The sequence below is a fragment of the Galeopterus variegatus genome, unplaced genomic scaffold, assembly GCF_000696425.1.
Source record: "Galeopterus variegatus unplaced genomic scaffold, G_variegatus-3.0.2 Scaffold142, whole genome shotgun sequence".
Lineage (NCBI taxonomy): Eukaryota > Metazoa > Chordata > Mammalia > Dermoptera > Cynocephalidae > Galeopterus > Galeopterus variegatus.
The window spans coordinates 922,883-930,839 of NW_007726253.1; the positions used below are offsets into that span (position 1 = coordinate 922,883).

The 7,957-nt window shown below is 39.3% G+C and overlaps 1 pseudogene; it reads left to right on the forward strand.

The window, feature by feature from the left end:
• Positions 1-7,628, forward strand: part of LOC103606132 — a 23,345-nt pseudogene extending 15,717 nt beyond the window's left edge.
• The last annotated feature ends 329 nt before the right edge of the window (positions 7,629-7,957 follow it).

Here is a 7,957-nt window from a genome sequence, read left to right on the forward strand (position 1 = left end):
GATCCGTTGCCGGACACGGAAAAAAAAAAAAAAAAAAAAAAAAAAAAAAAAAAAAAAAAATCTAAAGATATTTATAAGTTTGGAAAATTGAAGACAAAAAGGTAAACTGAAAAGTCATCCTTAGGAAAAGTATACACAATCTATTTAAAAGTCCTAAGAAGGCTGGCAGTTAGCTCAGTTGGTTAGAGCACAGTGTCACAACACAAAGGTCAAGGGTTTGGATCCCCATACCAGCCAGCCACCACCACCGCCAACAACAACAAAATAATAATAATAATAATAATTAATAAGTAAATAAATAAATAAATAGTCCCAAGTAAAAATTCTAATTCACACATCAATCTTGGATTTGAATTATTCACTCCAAACATAAAACCCAATCCACCCTCCAAAAAGGCTTCAGAGGGTCCTTCTAAAACACAAATTGGCTGTATCATTCTCCAGTATACAGCTTTAATAGCTGCCCACTGTCATCCAAGTGAACTCCAAGCTCCTTAGCTTATAAGGCCCTTACTCTGGCCTCTGATTACTTGTCCATTTCTCCCCTACAAACCCTTGCTCTAGTAATAATGAGCAAGTCATTTTTCACTGTCCTGAATCTCTGTATGTGCTGATTCCCTGCTGGAATACTCTTTATCCCACTGCTAGACTTCATATGGCCCATTCGTCCTTCTATATTCAGTTTAGATGTATCCCCTTCTTTTTTTTTTTTTTAAAGATGACCGGTAAGGGGATCTCAACCCTTGGCTTGGTGTTGTCAGCACCACGCTCAGCTAGTGAGCAAACCGGCCATCCCTATATAGGATCCGAACCCGTGGCCTTGGTGTTATCAGCACCGCACTCTACCGAGTGAGCCACGGGCCGGCCTAACAATGTTTTTTTTTTTTTGTCTTTTTTCGTGACTGGTAAGGGGATTGCAGCCCTTGGTGTGGTGTGGCCCGCACCGCGCTCTGCCAGTGAGCTCACCGGCCATTCCTATATAGGATCTGAACCCACGGTGGGAGCGTCGCTGCACTCCCAGCACTGCACTATCCCAAGTGTGCCACAGGGCCGGCTAGATGTATCCCCTTCTCCGGGAAGCCTCTGAATCCCCTCATTCCTCCCAATCATCTTCCACCCATCCCCCTAAGTGATCCTTGTCCAGCTCCCATAGGCTCTGTGCTTATTACTGATTGCTATTTATTTATCTTCTGTCTCCTGAACTAGGGCTGTAAATTTCTTGAGGGCAAAGATTGTGTCTTCTAATTCCTCAGTGCTTAGCCCAGGACACACTATCAGTGCACAATAAACATCTACCGAATGATTAAAGCCAGAATACATAAACAAGAAAGCAGATTTCTCTTTAGAAACTATGGAAAAAGTATCCCAAGTACACTTTGTTCTACATTCCATATGTAACAGTTTGCCAAACCATCAGCTCCCAATTGGTAAATATTGAATGAAGCAGTTGAAAGCCAGACTCCTTAGGATCACAAATTCACCATCCACAGCTATTTTCATTATTTCAAAAAGCCTAAGAAATTACACATCAATCCACAACAATGAGGCAAAGATCAGCTAACTAAAAGTTTATTTTCTTCTGCTTAAAATTTATCAATTAAGTGTAGTAACACTAAGTTTATCGTGCTATGCTTAATTCCTGATGAGCACATAAAGATCTGTTATTGAAAAATGTGGATTCAGGGCGGAGCCCTTGGCGCGCTCGGGAGAGTGCAGCGCTGGGAGTGCAGCAGCGCTCCCGCCGCGGGTTCGGATCCTATATAGGGATGGCCGGTGCGCTCACAGCACTCACTGGCTGAGCGCAGTGCGGCTGGTAGGACGAAAAATGTGGATTCAAATTAATGATTTCACAATAACTACCACCCAGAACCCCCAAAGCAACAGGAGTAACCAAGGGAGATAGTGATTTAAATATTATTATTTTTAACTTTTTTAATTATAAAGTTTGTGAATACAGAAAATAAGCAAAAGTACAGACTTAAATATAACTATCCAAACCAAAGTCCTTTAAGGACTAATTTCAGACTTATAAAGAAACACAGGGAAGAATTCCTCATCAGTTCCCAATACATAAAAACAAAGCTCAGTGGGAACCTATTCCAGAAAGCTTAAAGGTTGTGTTTCCTTGGTTCTCCTTTTTTCTCAGCAGCTTCTTCCTCTTTTCTGTAGCTTCCTCATCCTCCTCAAATAATCAGACACTGCATGGACTACTAAAAATCTTTGTCTTTCTCTTCACTCTCTCCATTATGTTTATATTATCAGATTTGTTTTTCCAACTCTTTCTGCTCATCTGACTTCCATCTCCCTATTTCCAAACATCTTCAGGTATCTCCATTTGTTTAATTCGATGAACATCACATTCATTTCAAATCCAACATATCCTAAACTGAATTTATCTGCCCACTATCTCAAAATAAGGTATAAAATTAGATCCTACACCTTTCTTACCCCATCAATGACAGCATCATTTTCCAGTCTCAAAACCTTGGAGTCACTTTAATTCTTTTCTTTCATCAGGATATTCAAAACCCTATATTTCTTCCTTTATGATAGCTTTCTTGATATTATTGTCCTTTCCTTTTCATTTCCCTATAGACTGGATGTGCTTCCACATCTTGGAAAACCTTCAATGACCTAGCATATAGTCTCCACACTTCCTGTCTATTTCAATCCATCCAACACAATCTTCATCTTCCTTTAATGACCAAACATGTCAGTAGGTCTCAGGTTTCCAAAAACCTCCACTTGGTACTGGATAAAAGTACAAATTATACAGCTAGATATCCAAAGGATCTCCAAAACTGTCACATGCACTACACATTCACTGCTTTCCATTTCAACTAAGTGGGTCTTCTACCCCAAACACACCATACATCATTTCCTAACTGCTGACCAAGACTCTGTTCATGCCATTTCCCTCAACTACAGATGTCCTTCCCTTTCACTTCAAGTCTGCCCAAATCCTACTTCCCATTCCTCTATGCCTCACTAACTTTCAAGGCTCTGATCTCCTACCTCTATTTAGAAAGCACCTTAAATTCTTTAACTGTTTGACTAGAGTCCCTAAGAGGCAGAGACCACATCTCAGGTTTCTTTTATATCTCCTCAACAGCTAGCACATACCGCTATTGAATTACATCTGAACTATTGATCACTAAATAAATAACTATGGTGTGCCTACTAAGCGTCAGGCACTGTTAGCTTAATCTGTGGTATCAAAACAATGACCAGTGTTTCCCTTCTCTTCTCTATTTCTCTTACTCTTTCTCAAGATTCCATTGCTTCTCCCTTGAGCATCCTCAGTTTACCATTACCAGTTGTTCTTTTCCATTCAGTTTAGCTTTCAGTTGAATAGCAGTTAAGGTATTTCATAAATATTATCCTGGAAAACAAAAGAATCGTGACTTTTCTCTCTAAATACTCGAGAAAAATCAGAAACAGTAACCAGCAGTATATTTCTGAAGGCTATTTAGCCAATTGGAAGCTTCTCACAATCATCCTTATCACTGACACTAATTTTCACACCACACCAGACCAAAGCTTTAAGCCTTTGATTTCACTAAAGGCATAGGGAAACTTCCTTTCTGTACCCACACTCTGTGTTTGATAAATATATATAACAGTTAACTGAAGAAAATGGGTTGTTATTTTAAAAGTGCTTATGAACTGTAATTTATGATGACCAAATATTGATTTCTGTTTTGCTCCTTGAAGTAAAACAATTCACTTGACCTGGCATTCAAGATTTAACACTGTTAAAACACATTATAGATGGCTTATCTGTGAGTTCCTCAAAGAACATCTTTGTGCCTTAATTCTATCCAAAGAATTTACTCTTAGGCAAACTCAAACAATGTGAAATACCTACATTTCTTCACTAAAATAAACTGTTAAATATGAAAGGTAAAGACATTGGATCTGCAGGTTCCAATATAACCTAAACATAAAAGGCCCTTTGAATTCAAGTCCCTGAGCACAAAAAATGGCAAATAACAAAAACACAAGAAACAAAAACCTCTACACATTTCCTTCTTTTATCTAGTCTTCTAACATAAGGAATCCTTTTTAAATCTAAGTATTAATATGAATTAAGAATATGATTCCTGGGAAACTCAAGATGCTGACCAAACTCAAAACTGATACCTGTGATAACCTGAAACCATACTGGAAACTGGTAAAAATAATAAAAATAAAATATCAGAACAACACAAAAAAAACCCACCATATTTTAATTCTCAAACTGTTTTCACCAGGAATTTTGATAAACAGAAACAAATGCTTCTTGTACTGTGTTTACAATGTCAAATAAGTTGAGTGCATTTCCTGCCTTAGAAACTTCATAGTACTTTAAGGTTTAGAAAGTATTTTCTCTTTCATTATCCCACTTAATCATTATCACAATCCTTTGAAAAAGAGGGAGACACAGTATTTTCCCCAATTTACAGAAGAGAAAACAAGAACTCAAGGAGATTATGGGATTTGCCCATGACCACATAGATTTGCCGAGTCAAGATTCATACTCCAAGTTTCAGACTCTTTGTCTTTTCATTATTCCAGAGCCATAAGGTATTTTTGGGGGCTGGCCAGTACAGGGATCGAACCCTGGGCCTTGGTGTCATCGACACCACACTCTAACCAACTAACTGGCCAGCCCGTAAACTGGGTCAAAAGTATTACTATTAGTTACTTGTTTGAATTCTTTAGCTGTACAAGCAATAAAAAAGTTACTAAGAAGGAAATGGAAGTCCTCTAAAGGTTAAGAGAACAGTTAAGTAAATTAATATGTATATAATTAATGAAATAGTTTATGGACATTTTAATAAGCAGGATGTCTGTCAAAACAAGAAAACATATGCCTGGTGTGGAAAAAGGCAGAAAACAAAAACTTTATGCACAGTATTGATTATGCTTTGCATATGCATAAAGCAGCAAATATAGGGTGACAGAAATGTGAGATTTTTTTCTTATCCAAGCTTCCATACTAATAATACCATTTTTATTTTAAAAAGAGCTACATGGTTATATAAGAGCTCAATTCCCCCTTTCAGCATTCCACTTCTGAAGTAGTACTTTTAAATAGTGTAATAAAAACAATTGCATCCAATAAGTAGTAGTCCAGAAAATTTCTAAACTACTTTCAAAATCCTTAAATTCTATGATACTAAGAACTAAAGAACAACTCAGAATTCAATGTAGAAACTAAAGCAATTCAGGGTATAACTCTCTCTAGGTAAATTAGGAGCTTCAAATGCACTCAACTCAAATCAATACCAGATTTTTTTTTAAACTGCAGTAAACATGGGCCGGCCCGTGGCTCACTCGGGAGAGTGCGGTGCTGATAACACCAAGGCCCCGGGTTCGGATCCCATATAGGGATGGCCGGTTTGCTCACTGGCTGAGCGTGGTGCTGACAACACCAAGCCAAGGGTTGAGATCCCCTTACTGGTCATCTTTTTAAAAAAAAAAAAAAAAAAAAAAAAAGATAAACTGCAGTAAACATACCTAACTTTACAGAAGAATGTATTCCTGGAAAAAAAAAATTTGTAAACAAAATTTTCAAATGACTTTCACAGTAGATGCATTCTTACAGAAAATGTATGTGGGCCTATATGCAACAGAAGTCACAACTAATTTAAAAGAGAAAACCTTTTAAAAATTTAGCTTTAGGGCTAGCCAGTTAGCTCAGTTGGTTAGAGCGTGGTGCTCGTTAACAACGAAGTCCAGGGTTCAATCTCTGTACTCGCCAGCCACCAAAAGAAAAAAAATAGCTGTAAAGAAGAATTTAATTTTCTTTTTTTTTGTCCTTTTTGTGACCGGCCGCACCGCGCACAACCAGCGAGCGCATCGCACTGGCCATCCCTATATAGGATCTGAACCCGCAGCAGGAGCGCTGCTGCACTCCCAGCGCCGCACTCTCCCGAGTGCGCCACGGGCTCGGCCTGAAAAATTTAATTTTCTGATCACATATTGGTTCTATTGTTCCAATCCAGCTGTTACATTAAAAATACATTATTTAGGAAGCCTGGGCTGAGGCACCATGGTACCATGAGTCACCAATATTTAAGAGATTCTGGCATCTGAAACCCAAGATGTTAAAAAAAATGGAACTTTTGTAATAAAATCGAGGATCATCCCATTGATATTCCTAGAAAAAGGATCTCTAATTTCACTAATAAGAACACGAAGGGGCCGGCCCGGTGGCGCACTGCTACAGTGCGCCGCTTGGGAGCACAGTGGCGCTCCCGCTGAGGGTTCGGATCCCACATACAGACCGGTTCCCGCTCACTGGCTGAGCGAGGTGCAGGCGCAACACCGAGGGTTGCGATCCCATTGCCGGTCTCAGTCCGGTACGGGCGCGACACTGAGGGTTGCGATCCGTTGCCGGACACGAAAAAAGACAAAAAAGGAATAATAAAAAAAAAGAACACAAAGGAGGTTGAGAATCTCTAAAACAGTTGGCTGCTTACATAAATAGAACAGCTGGACAAGCTACGAAAAACCCAGATAAACTACATAAGATGATCCATCACTGGGCCGGCCCAGTGGCGCACTCAGTAGAGTGGGGCGCTTGGGAGTGCGGCGGCACTCCCGCCGAGGGTTCGGATCCCATATAGAGACCGGTCCGCTCACTGGTTGAGCGCGGTGCAGGCACAACACCGAGGGTTGCGATCCCGTTACCGGTCACGAAAAAAGACAAAAAGGAAAAAAAAAAAAAAGATGATCCATCACAGGAAGAAAGTTCATCATCCCTTCCCAAATCCTTGTTACAGACAAAAACAGTCCCCTAAAAGTGGGGGTTGTGACATGGCAAATAAAGAAAATTAACTGGTTTATGCAGGCCACCTGCCTGAAAAATTATACCACGATAGTCAAACATATTTGGCTAACTCCAATGGTTCTGGTTCTTCACAAACACAAAGTCCATCATCAAAATATACTAGGTTTCTTCCTGAGGTTTCTCAGAATCATGAAACAATGGTCCACATTTTGTTCAGTAGGAATTTGAGACTGAATGTAGCTTTAACTTTTGGGAGAAAGAGAAATATAAGTGAACTTGTAGCTTATTTGGTGAGACAGAAGATCTTGGAATTGTGGTAGATTACCTCCCTGTGCTCACCAATAGTTTACAGGAAGAAAAACAATATATTTCACTTGGCAGTCCTGTAGACTTGTTGCCTCTATTAAAGTCACTACTTATGGGCCGGCCCGGTGGCGCACTGCTACAGTGCGCCGCTTGGGAGCGCAGTGGCGCTCCCGCCGAGGGTTCGGATCCCACATACAGACCGGCTGCTCACTGGCTGAGTGAGGTACGGGCGCAACACCGAGGGTTGCGATCCGTTGCCGGTCACGAAAAAAGACAAAAAGGAAAAAAAATAAATAAATAAAGTCACTACTTAAAAGCAAATTTGAAGAATATGTAATAATTGGTTTAAACTGGCTTTGAGCAGTCATAAAAAAGTGGTGGTCAGAACTATCATCCAAAACAGAAATTATAAAGGATGGAAATATTCAGTTTAAAACAACAATTAAGTGGATTGTGGAAACAGGAAAACCATCTTACTTTGGTTCCAGGATATACTGGCAATATAGCTAAGGATGTAGACACTTATTTATTACAGTTGCATTGAGAGATTTCATCTACGAAAGAACATTTGGTTATTCAAAACATCCCTGGACTATAGAATTTCAAAAAAAAAAGGTCTCATCTGTGAAATGTGGAAGAAGTCAAAACCATTTTTTCTTTTAAAAAGCCACATAATGAAACCACTAATGAAACCCTAACAGTCTACTTCACACTGAAGTGGAAAAAATCCAAAAGGAGTAGCTTCAACTTCAATGAAGTGAAAGTACACGATGAAGACTGCTCACCTTTGCAGCATTTGAGATTTATATGGTTATTTGGTAACATTGTTTAAGAACTACTGGGACTTATTTCAATCTTGCATAAGAATATAAT